The following is a 9007-nucleotide window of genomic DNA, read 5'->3' as shown; positions in this document are numbered from 1 at the left end:
CCGTAGACGTGGGAGAGACAACTTTGACGTCGACAAGGGCCTTGCGCTACCTGGGAGTAATGATAGATGAGAAGCTATCCTTCCGTGAACATCTCGATAGTGCATGCATAAAAGCTAGCAAGACGGTATCCAACTTGTCAAGGATTATGGCTAACTGCATGGGACCACAAACCCGAAAACGACGAGTCCTGCTTGAGGTAGTCCATTCTGTACTGCTTTACGGACAGAGATATGGGCGGATATCCTCAAGCAAAAGACTTATCGGCGCAAAATAGCGGCAGTGCAAAGACGAGGAGCTCTGAGAGTTACCTGTGCCTATCGCACAGTCTCAGAAGCAGCCGTGCTGGTAATAGCAGGAGCCACACCGATTGACTTGCTAGCTTTCGAGAGAGTGAAACTCTACGACGCTAAATTAGGTGGTGACGATTCCAGAGAAACAAGGTCGAGAATTAAAAATGAAACGATACAAGAGTGGCAAAATCGTGGACGTCAGGAGAGACGGGCAGATGGACGGCGCGTCTGATTCCGGACATTAGCGTCTGGCTCTCTCGACAATACGGGGACACAGATTTCTTTCTAACCCAGCTACTAACAGGACATGGACAGTTCAATGCCTATCTTTTTAAGATGGGATTGCATAGCACGCCAATGTGCAAATACTGTCCATATAAAATAGACGACGCTGACACACGTTCTTTGAATGTGCTAGGTGGAAGGATTATCGAAACAACGCCGAGCACATTATAGGCACCAGGCTTACCCCCTCAAGTCTTGTGACCTACATGATGAAACAAGAAGAAAACTGGTCAGCTGTAGCAGCTTATGCACAGCATCTTTTGAAGGCTAAAACCGGAGAAAGGGACCAGTAGTCGTAAACAGGCGTTGCAAGGCGCAGCACGGACTGGATTGATGTAATGCTAACGCGGTTCCAATCCAGTCCTCCCCGTACCATCTGCGGGGAGAGGGGAGAGGAGTGTTTTTTTAGTGGGTAAAAATCTCCACACGGCCGCCATCTTTGTCTGCTGTAGGATGGACAGCGGAGTATCAACGATGGCGGTGTCTTATGAAGATTTTTTTTCGCACCTCTATAAAAAAAAAAAAAAAAAAAAAAAAAAAAAAAAAAAAATGTAACTATAGCTATACACGTATACACATACATATACGCATAAAAACATGTATAAACATATATATACACACATATATTATATATATATACATATACTATAATATATGTTATATATCGAGATATAGAAGATATATACACACAATTACATATATATATATGTACATAAATGATCACAAATATATATATATATATATATATATATATTAGAGCGGGCCAAATCATTATAGAAGTAAAATTAAGCGATATGGGCACCTTTTCATATGAAATATATGTGTTATTAAATGAATTTTGACTTCAAAACCATATATCGCAAATAACTCTTTAGCCAGCGAAATTTTCAATAAAATACTGTTTTTAATAAGTTATATATATTAATTTAGGCATGTGAATAATTCCAATTGTGAGTTATATTTCTTTTAATAGTTTGTACGGGGGTTTTTAAATCGGTTTAGTTTGTTGTTATTTATTTCCATCAGAGTGCGCTAGTATTTTTTTATAATAATTCTCGAACTTTCGAAAAGAATATATTAATGTGAAAAATTCGCATAAATCTTCATTCAGTTCTCCAGTTAGACGTGAAGTATCAATGGCGAATTCTTATTTAAATTCAGGCGCAAGTGCTAGTAATTTGAATCATATGCGCTCGCATGATCAAATTACATTTGGGGAAGCAAACAGAATTTACTGGAGTAAATCTTCCGACAAGTATGGAAATTATCAGGTATTATTTTTATTGGCCGAAAGAATCAAAAAAAAAAAAATAAAATGTTTTCATATAAAACATTACTCCAAATGTGGTAACGAAATTGATTCAGACGTGGGAAAAAATTGATATTCCAATTATGGTGAAACGAAGTATCGCTAGAAAATTGAACCGATTGATTGATAAATATAAAAGTACAAATAAAAGCAAGTCTACCCAAGCATCATTTCAGGAGTTTGTAGAATCCACGAAAGAATTATTTATATTGGAAAATGCAAATGCGATTTGCGAAGATTACTGTGTTCCTGTGGATTGATCCCAAAACATTTACAAGCGTTTATGATGGATCAACATAATGAGAGGAAATCTACGATACCAGAATATATTATAAAAATTGAAGATGAAGTATCAGAATCTACAATAACTAGCAATATTACTCCAGGTGAGGCATATACTCCAGATGTTGATTTGATTTTAAAAGCAGTTCGGAAAGTTTACAAAATACTCTCATATAAAACGTGGTCCATATAGTCGAAGATATAAGGCTCCAAGCTATGCCTTAATGTGCGACAGATTTGCAATTTCTGATAGAGTTGGGTCTGGCGTGGTGACGGCAATCCTGCGTGACCTGGGCATAACGGATGATGGGGCAATCCTGTCATTATGGACAAAAATAAAAGCGTTCGCGAGAGGCAGAAAAATAGGCAAGCTCTACACAAACGATATGATTCTTCTGAATTAATAGCATTTTCATTCGACGGCCGAAAAATGATTCTATTACCATGGAAAAAATCGATAAGAAGTTTCACCCACGAATGATAAAGAAGCGCATTTAGTTATTTTAAAGGAACCGAATGGCCAATTGTGGGTTACACAAAATTGGAAAATGAAGATTAGAAAGTAAAGTAATCAAATGAACGAGTTTTTCGCCGATAAAGGAATAGCTCTCGATTCTTTGATAGGCATATGTTGCGATGGTGAACCAGCAAATACAGGCGTAAAAAATGGTATTTTACGTCGATTTGAAATTCAGTTAAACAGGCCACTGCATGGTTTGTGTGTCTTCTCATCTTTAACGAACTTCCACTTCGCCATTTATTTAAATTTGGAAAAATTATTGACCACTGGACCACGAACAAAAACTGGAATATTAAGCAAAACAATTTGAAACATGCGAAAATATACCGGTGAGTTATAACATATTTACTATTTTTAATACCCTATGTTCAAATTCAATATAATTATTTTTTCCTATATACTTCCAGCCGGTAAAGACTTTGAAACAATCCCACTGAAAATTTGGCTGATATAAGTCTGCTGAATCGACAACTTGACTCAAGTTATTTAATAAAAATAGCTAAAGCAGTTGCTTCTGGAGAAGTATCGACAGACTTAGCTAACATGAACCAGGGCCAATAGCACATTCCGTTGGCTCACGAAGGCTAGTAGGTTACTTCGGTTATATGTAACTACTAATAAGCCATCCAAAAATTTGAAAATTCTGGCAAACTACGTAATGAAAGTATATATTCCAATGTACTTTAACATTAATATTACAACTCTGTGGGTATGGTAGTATATTATTTTATAAATTTATTAGCTGGACGCAATATTTAGACTCGAATTTGAGACAAATTGTGAACAATGTTGCTAAAGAAAAACGCATACTATGCTCACTCAGAAAATATTTTTTAGCAATGTTGTTTGATAATAAAAAGGAAATACGAGATTCAGCTATAAGAAAAATCTTATATTACCGTAATAATGTGGAAGACCTGACGCAATTGAGAGATTACAAAACACCCGAAATAAATTTCGAATGCACCGACTATACTAATATGATAGATATGGATGATTATTCAAATATATCCGAACCAGCCTTTACGCTAAATATTCCTCATGAACATCTAGTACAATATCTACAAAGCAATGAGTGTCCATGGAGTGACCCTAAAATTCCGGTCCACATTCAGGGAACTGAGAGACATGTTCAATTACTGGCTAATGTATCAAAACGCGTATTAGAGCAAAATCGCGAAGGTGTTATGACAGCGACACTACTATCTCGTGAAAAGCATCCTCGACTGGAAAGCAAGCAAGATTTCAGATATTAATTTATTTAAATTGTATTAGCTAAATGTAAGAAATTTTATTTTAAATAAAAATGTAACTTAAAGAAATAAAAATGTTGTATTTAAACCATGTCATGTAAATAAATAATAGAATAAATATATGTCATTCCTAAAAACCCAAAAACAATATTTTTCTTCAAAAGTAGTTTGACCTGTTTTGATGCATGATTCTAGGTTAGGCTTACTCGCAAATGTCCCCTAACAGTTTACTTGATGTAGTCTGATGTACCCGTAAGTTACTGATTTCAAAAGCCGGAAAATGTTTTTAACCTGTTTCGATGCATGATTCTAGGTTAGGCTTACTCGCAAATGTCCCCTAACAGTTTACTTGATGTAGTCTGATGTACCCGTAAGTCACTGATTTCAAAAGCCGGAAAATGTTTTTAACCTGTTTCGATGCATGATTCTAGGTTAGGCTTACTCGCAAATGTCCCCTAACAGTTTACTTGATGTAGTCTGATGTACCCGTAAGTTACTGATTTCAAAAAGCCGGAAAATGTTTTTAACCTGTTTCGATGCATGATTCTAGGTTAGGCTTACTCGCAAATGTCCCCTAACAGTTTACTTGATGTAGTCTGATGTACCCGTAAGTTACTGATTTCAAAAAGCCGGAAAATGTTTTTAACCTGTTTCGATGTATGATTCTAGGTTAGGCTTACTCGCAAATGTCCCCTAACAGTTTACTTGATGTAGTCTGATGTACCCGTAAGTCACTGATTTCAAAAAGCCGGAAAATGTTTTTAACCTGTTTCGATGCATGATTCTAGGTTAGGCTTACTCGCAAATGTCCCCTAACAGTTTACTTGATGTAGTCTGATGTACCCGTAAGTTACTGATTTCAAAAAGCCGGAAAATGTTTTTAACCTGTTTCGATGCATGATTCTAGGTTAGGCTTACTCGCAAATGTCCCCTAACAGTTTACTTGATGTAGTCTGATGTACCCGTAAGTTACTGATTTCAAAAAGCCGGAAAATGTTTTTAACCTGTTTCGATGCATGATTCTAGGTTAGGCTTACTCGCAAATGTCCCCTAACAGTTTACTTGATGTAGTCTGATGTACCCGTAAGTTACTGATTTCAAAAAGCCGGAAAATGTTTTTAACCTGTTTCGATGCATGATTCTAGGTTAGGCTTACTCGCAAATGTCCCCTAACAGTTTACTTGATGTAGTCTGATGTACCCGTAAGTCACTGATTTCAAAAAGCCGGAAAATGTTTTTAACCTGTTTCGATGCATATTCTAGGTTAGGCTTACTCGCAAATGTCCCCTAAAAGTTTACTTGATGTAGTCTGATGTACCCGTAAGTTACTGATTTCAAAAAGCCGGAAAATGTTTTTAACCTGTTTTGATGCATGATTCTAGGTTAGGCTTACTCGCAAATGTCCCTTAAAAGTTTACTAGATGTAGTTTGAAATTATATATAAATACTGAATATTTTGTTAAAAAGGAAATAAATATACTGAATATTTTATTATAAAAGAATCGAAATATTTATAGGTTGGAAGTTACTAATTATTTAGAGTATATTACAAAAATTAAATAAAAATAGCAACTTGCACGTATTTTGCACATTGACAACTTACACGTATTCTGCAAATTGACAACTTGCACGCATTATGCAAATTGACAACTTGCACGTATTTTACACATTGACAACTTGCACGCATTTTGCATTATAGATAACTTATACGTACTTTGCTTATTAGCAACTTGTACGCATTTCCAAGAAATTTAGCAAAAAACATTCTCCCTATTTAGAATTTAATGAATTATATCATATATTTATATTAAAAAATTATGAAAAGTTTCTCTTAAAAACATATATTTCGTAAACTTACAAAATATTTATAACTATTCTCTTGACATTATGGTTATTGAAAGAAATAATAAATATTTCTAGTATTGGAATTTGTCGATAAGTTTTGATTTACGTGCTGACTCACGCACGTTGTACAAAATAGCTAGGTAGATACCGAAGAAGTGTCACATGTACAGCATGTACAAGTTTTCGACTGTCAAGCCTACTGATTGTGGCATGCTGCAATGCGACGGCTTAAGGCTTATGCTCTAATAGCGTGGGGTGACGTCAAGCCAACATGACGAATCCCCAAGCCAAGGGCTGAGTCTCAACGGATCGCAGCGTGGTAACTGCTCTGCCGAGTACAACACCCCGCCAGGTACCTAAGTCGTTTACAAACGATTCCGAGTCTCTACATCGAACTAGTGACCCATGATCGACCGCTATAGGCAAGACAGATATAACGGACGGATATCGCCCCTGTCCAGCGCCCCATTCGGCTAAAAATGGCTCGTGCGATAAACGGCGTGTGCCGAATACCTAATAAATCACATTGTATTGAGCCTTTCGACTCACGAGACTCTTAGAGATATCGTTGCTTACTTTGTCTAGAAAGGATACGGCCTTAGAGGCGTTCAGGCATAATCCCACGGATGGTAGCTTCGCACCACCGGCCGCTCGACCGAGTGCGTGAACCAAATGTCCGAACCTGCGGTTCCTCTCGTACTGAGCAGGATTACTATCGCAACGACGATTCATCAGTAGGGTAAAACTAACCTGTCTCACGACGGTCTAAACCCAGCTCACGTTCCCTATTTGTGGGTGAACAATCCAACGCTTGGCGAATTCTGCTTCGCAATGATAGGAAGAGCCGACATCGAAGGATCAAAAAGCAACGTCGCTATGAACGCTTGGCTGCCACAAGCCAGTTATCCCTGTGGTAACTTTTCTGACACCTCTTGCTGAAAACTCTTCAAGCCAAAAGGATCGATAGGCCATGCTTTCGCAGTCCCTGTGCACACTGAACAACGGGATCAAGCCAGCATTTGCCCTTTTGCTCTACGCGAGGTTTCTGTCCTCGCTGAGCTGGCCTTAGGACACCTGCGTTATTATTTGACAGATGTACCGCCCCAGTCAAACTCCCCGCCTAGCAGTTTCCTCGAATCGGATCACGCTAGAGTATTGTTGGCGATCGGCGCAATGGCTCACACCACTCTTATGCGCTTGGCTCTAGAAAACCGTGACAGTCGGAACGCAAGTTTTCGACGCACGCTTTCCGCCCAATCGAGTAAGTAAAGAAACGATGAAAGTAGTGGTATTTCACCGACGATATTACTATCTCCCACTTATGCTACACCTTTCATGTCTCCTTACAATGCCAGACTAGAGTCAAGCTCAACAGGGTCTTCTTTCCCCGCTAATTTTTCCAAGCCCGTTCCCTTGGCAGTGGTTTCGCTAGAAAGTAGATAGGGACAGTGGGAATCTCGTTAATCCATTCATGCGCGTCACTAGTTAGATGACGAGGCATTTGGCTATAAAACTGTCCCAAAGTGGGACACTTCCTGGTATGATATTGACCAGTCGCGATTAAGACGCTTGATTTCCTCGTGACAAGAGTACCGTGTCAAGACATCGGCACCCTAACTGCCACGATTTAATCAAGCGTCTATAGTGACGCAGGATTAACAAGATTCACCTTGCACTATCACCCTCCATCGAAATCACCACCGGATGTGGCAAGGAAAAACCACCAGTACTGGAGTTCAGTAACAGCAATGCGGATCGCTACTGATCCAATTCAGCACTGATGTAGAGGATCCCTCGCAGGTTATTTCCGCAACCTACTTCTTTAGGGAACAGCAGAATTTAGTCAGTGTCCGATCGCACGGCATACCCCAGAGTTGGAATATGACATGCCATCGGAAACCGTCCACGGGGCACCGCGTGGAGGTATCTGCTGCCTTTGACAAACGGGATGTTGTTGTTTGTCAAATGCCTCACAAAAGCCAGAAGGGCTATAACACATAACATAAAAGTGGACAACACAGACAACACAATGGGCCTCCCGTGATTGTTTCCTCTGCGTTTAGTGTAAGAATAAAAATTTAAAGAAACCCGTAGCTCCGACACATACGGGTACGCTTTGGAAGTTCACCGCCCGGCAGTTAGAATTAAATATCGTTTTAGGTAAAATCATATTCATTGTTATTTGCATCGTGACTATTGGTGTCTTGCACTTAGCCGTCTAAAAACCTATTGCTCATTTCTATTGATGTTCTTAATGCAACCAGTACTGATGTTAAGCCAGTGTGTTTGGGGCGTTTGGAGAGAAGGGATAAGTTTGATAGGGTTTTGGGGGGTAGGGAACCACGGGATCCCACAACTATCGGGAGAACCCGACAGTGTGTTGCTCCGGTGATATTGAGTACCTCTGGGTAGAGGCACTCATATTTAAGGATTTTCTCCATATTCGCTTTTCCGAGAGAATTTCCCTGCTCAAGTCTGACTGTAACGTCGACGATATATGATTCCTCAGCATCCCATAGGATGAGGTCGGGCTTTAACCGTTTTCCATCAACTGTAAATGATGATTCAATCATATAACGCCCAGCAGGGTGTTTATCGATAAATTCACTTCGACATAGAGACACGATTTCGTTGTGTCTGTGAATTCTCTGCGGCTTTACGAATGTACACTGGCCTAGTACATGTCCAAGGGTCTCATTGGCAGAATGGCATCGTCGGCATGTTATGTCGCTCATTGGTGTTGCGCGAGCAAGTGCTGCTCGACAACCAAATGTGTTGCTGCGAAGTCGAAGAGCATCGATATAGCGAGAGTTACCTTTGAGAAGGTGGGGCTTCCAGAGCCAGGAGTTTCCAATAGTGTCCTTTCGGAACATTGTAGCTCCCATGCCCTGGGACGCGCAACTCGCCCATCTTCGGAACGCGTCCTCGACAGCTCTTCGCTTCGCGCTTTCAATGGCCTTTATGTTGAGCGGGCCTCTAATATTTGCGCGATGTGCCATTTCAGCAACTCTATTGCTTACATTGCTCTGCTCCCATAGTGCTTCTAATACTGGGTCTCCAGAATCTCGACATCTAGCCATTGATTTTAGGAAAGAGTAAAAAGCAACTCTTTCCAATCGAGGTAGGCCGAGTCCTCCATTTCCTGGGGAGGTATGCAGGAAGGCAGAGCTAGTAGAATGAGGGAGATGGAAAATTTCCCTCGTAAAGTTGCGAAGTGCCTTG

The 9007-nt window shown here is 39.7% G+C and overlaps 1 pseudogene; it reads right to left on the bottom strand.

Moving 5' to 3' along the window:
* Window positions 1–6059: 6059 nt before the first annotated feature.
* LOC113369349 overlaps window positions 6060–9007 on the bottom strand; it is a 5965-nt pseudogene continuing 3017 nt past the window's right edge.

The sequence above is a fragment of the Ctenocephalides felis genome, unplaced genomic scaffold, assembly GCF_003426905.1.
Source record: "Ctenocephalides felis isolate EL2017-DRISC unplaced genomic scaffold, ASM342690v1 CF-g0.4_SCAFFOLD_01261, whole genome shotgun sequence".
In the NCBI taxonomy this organism is placed as follows: Eukaryota; Metazoa; Arthropoda; class Insecta; order Siphonaptera; family Pulicidae; genus Ctenocephalides; species Ctenocephalides felis.
The sequence above is the reverse complement of the archived record's forward strand: the minus strand, read 5'-3'. Positions and strand labels throughout refer to the sequence as shown.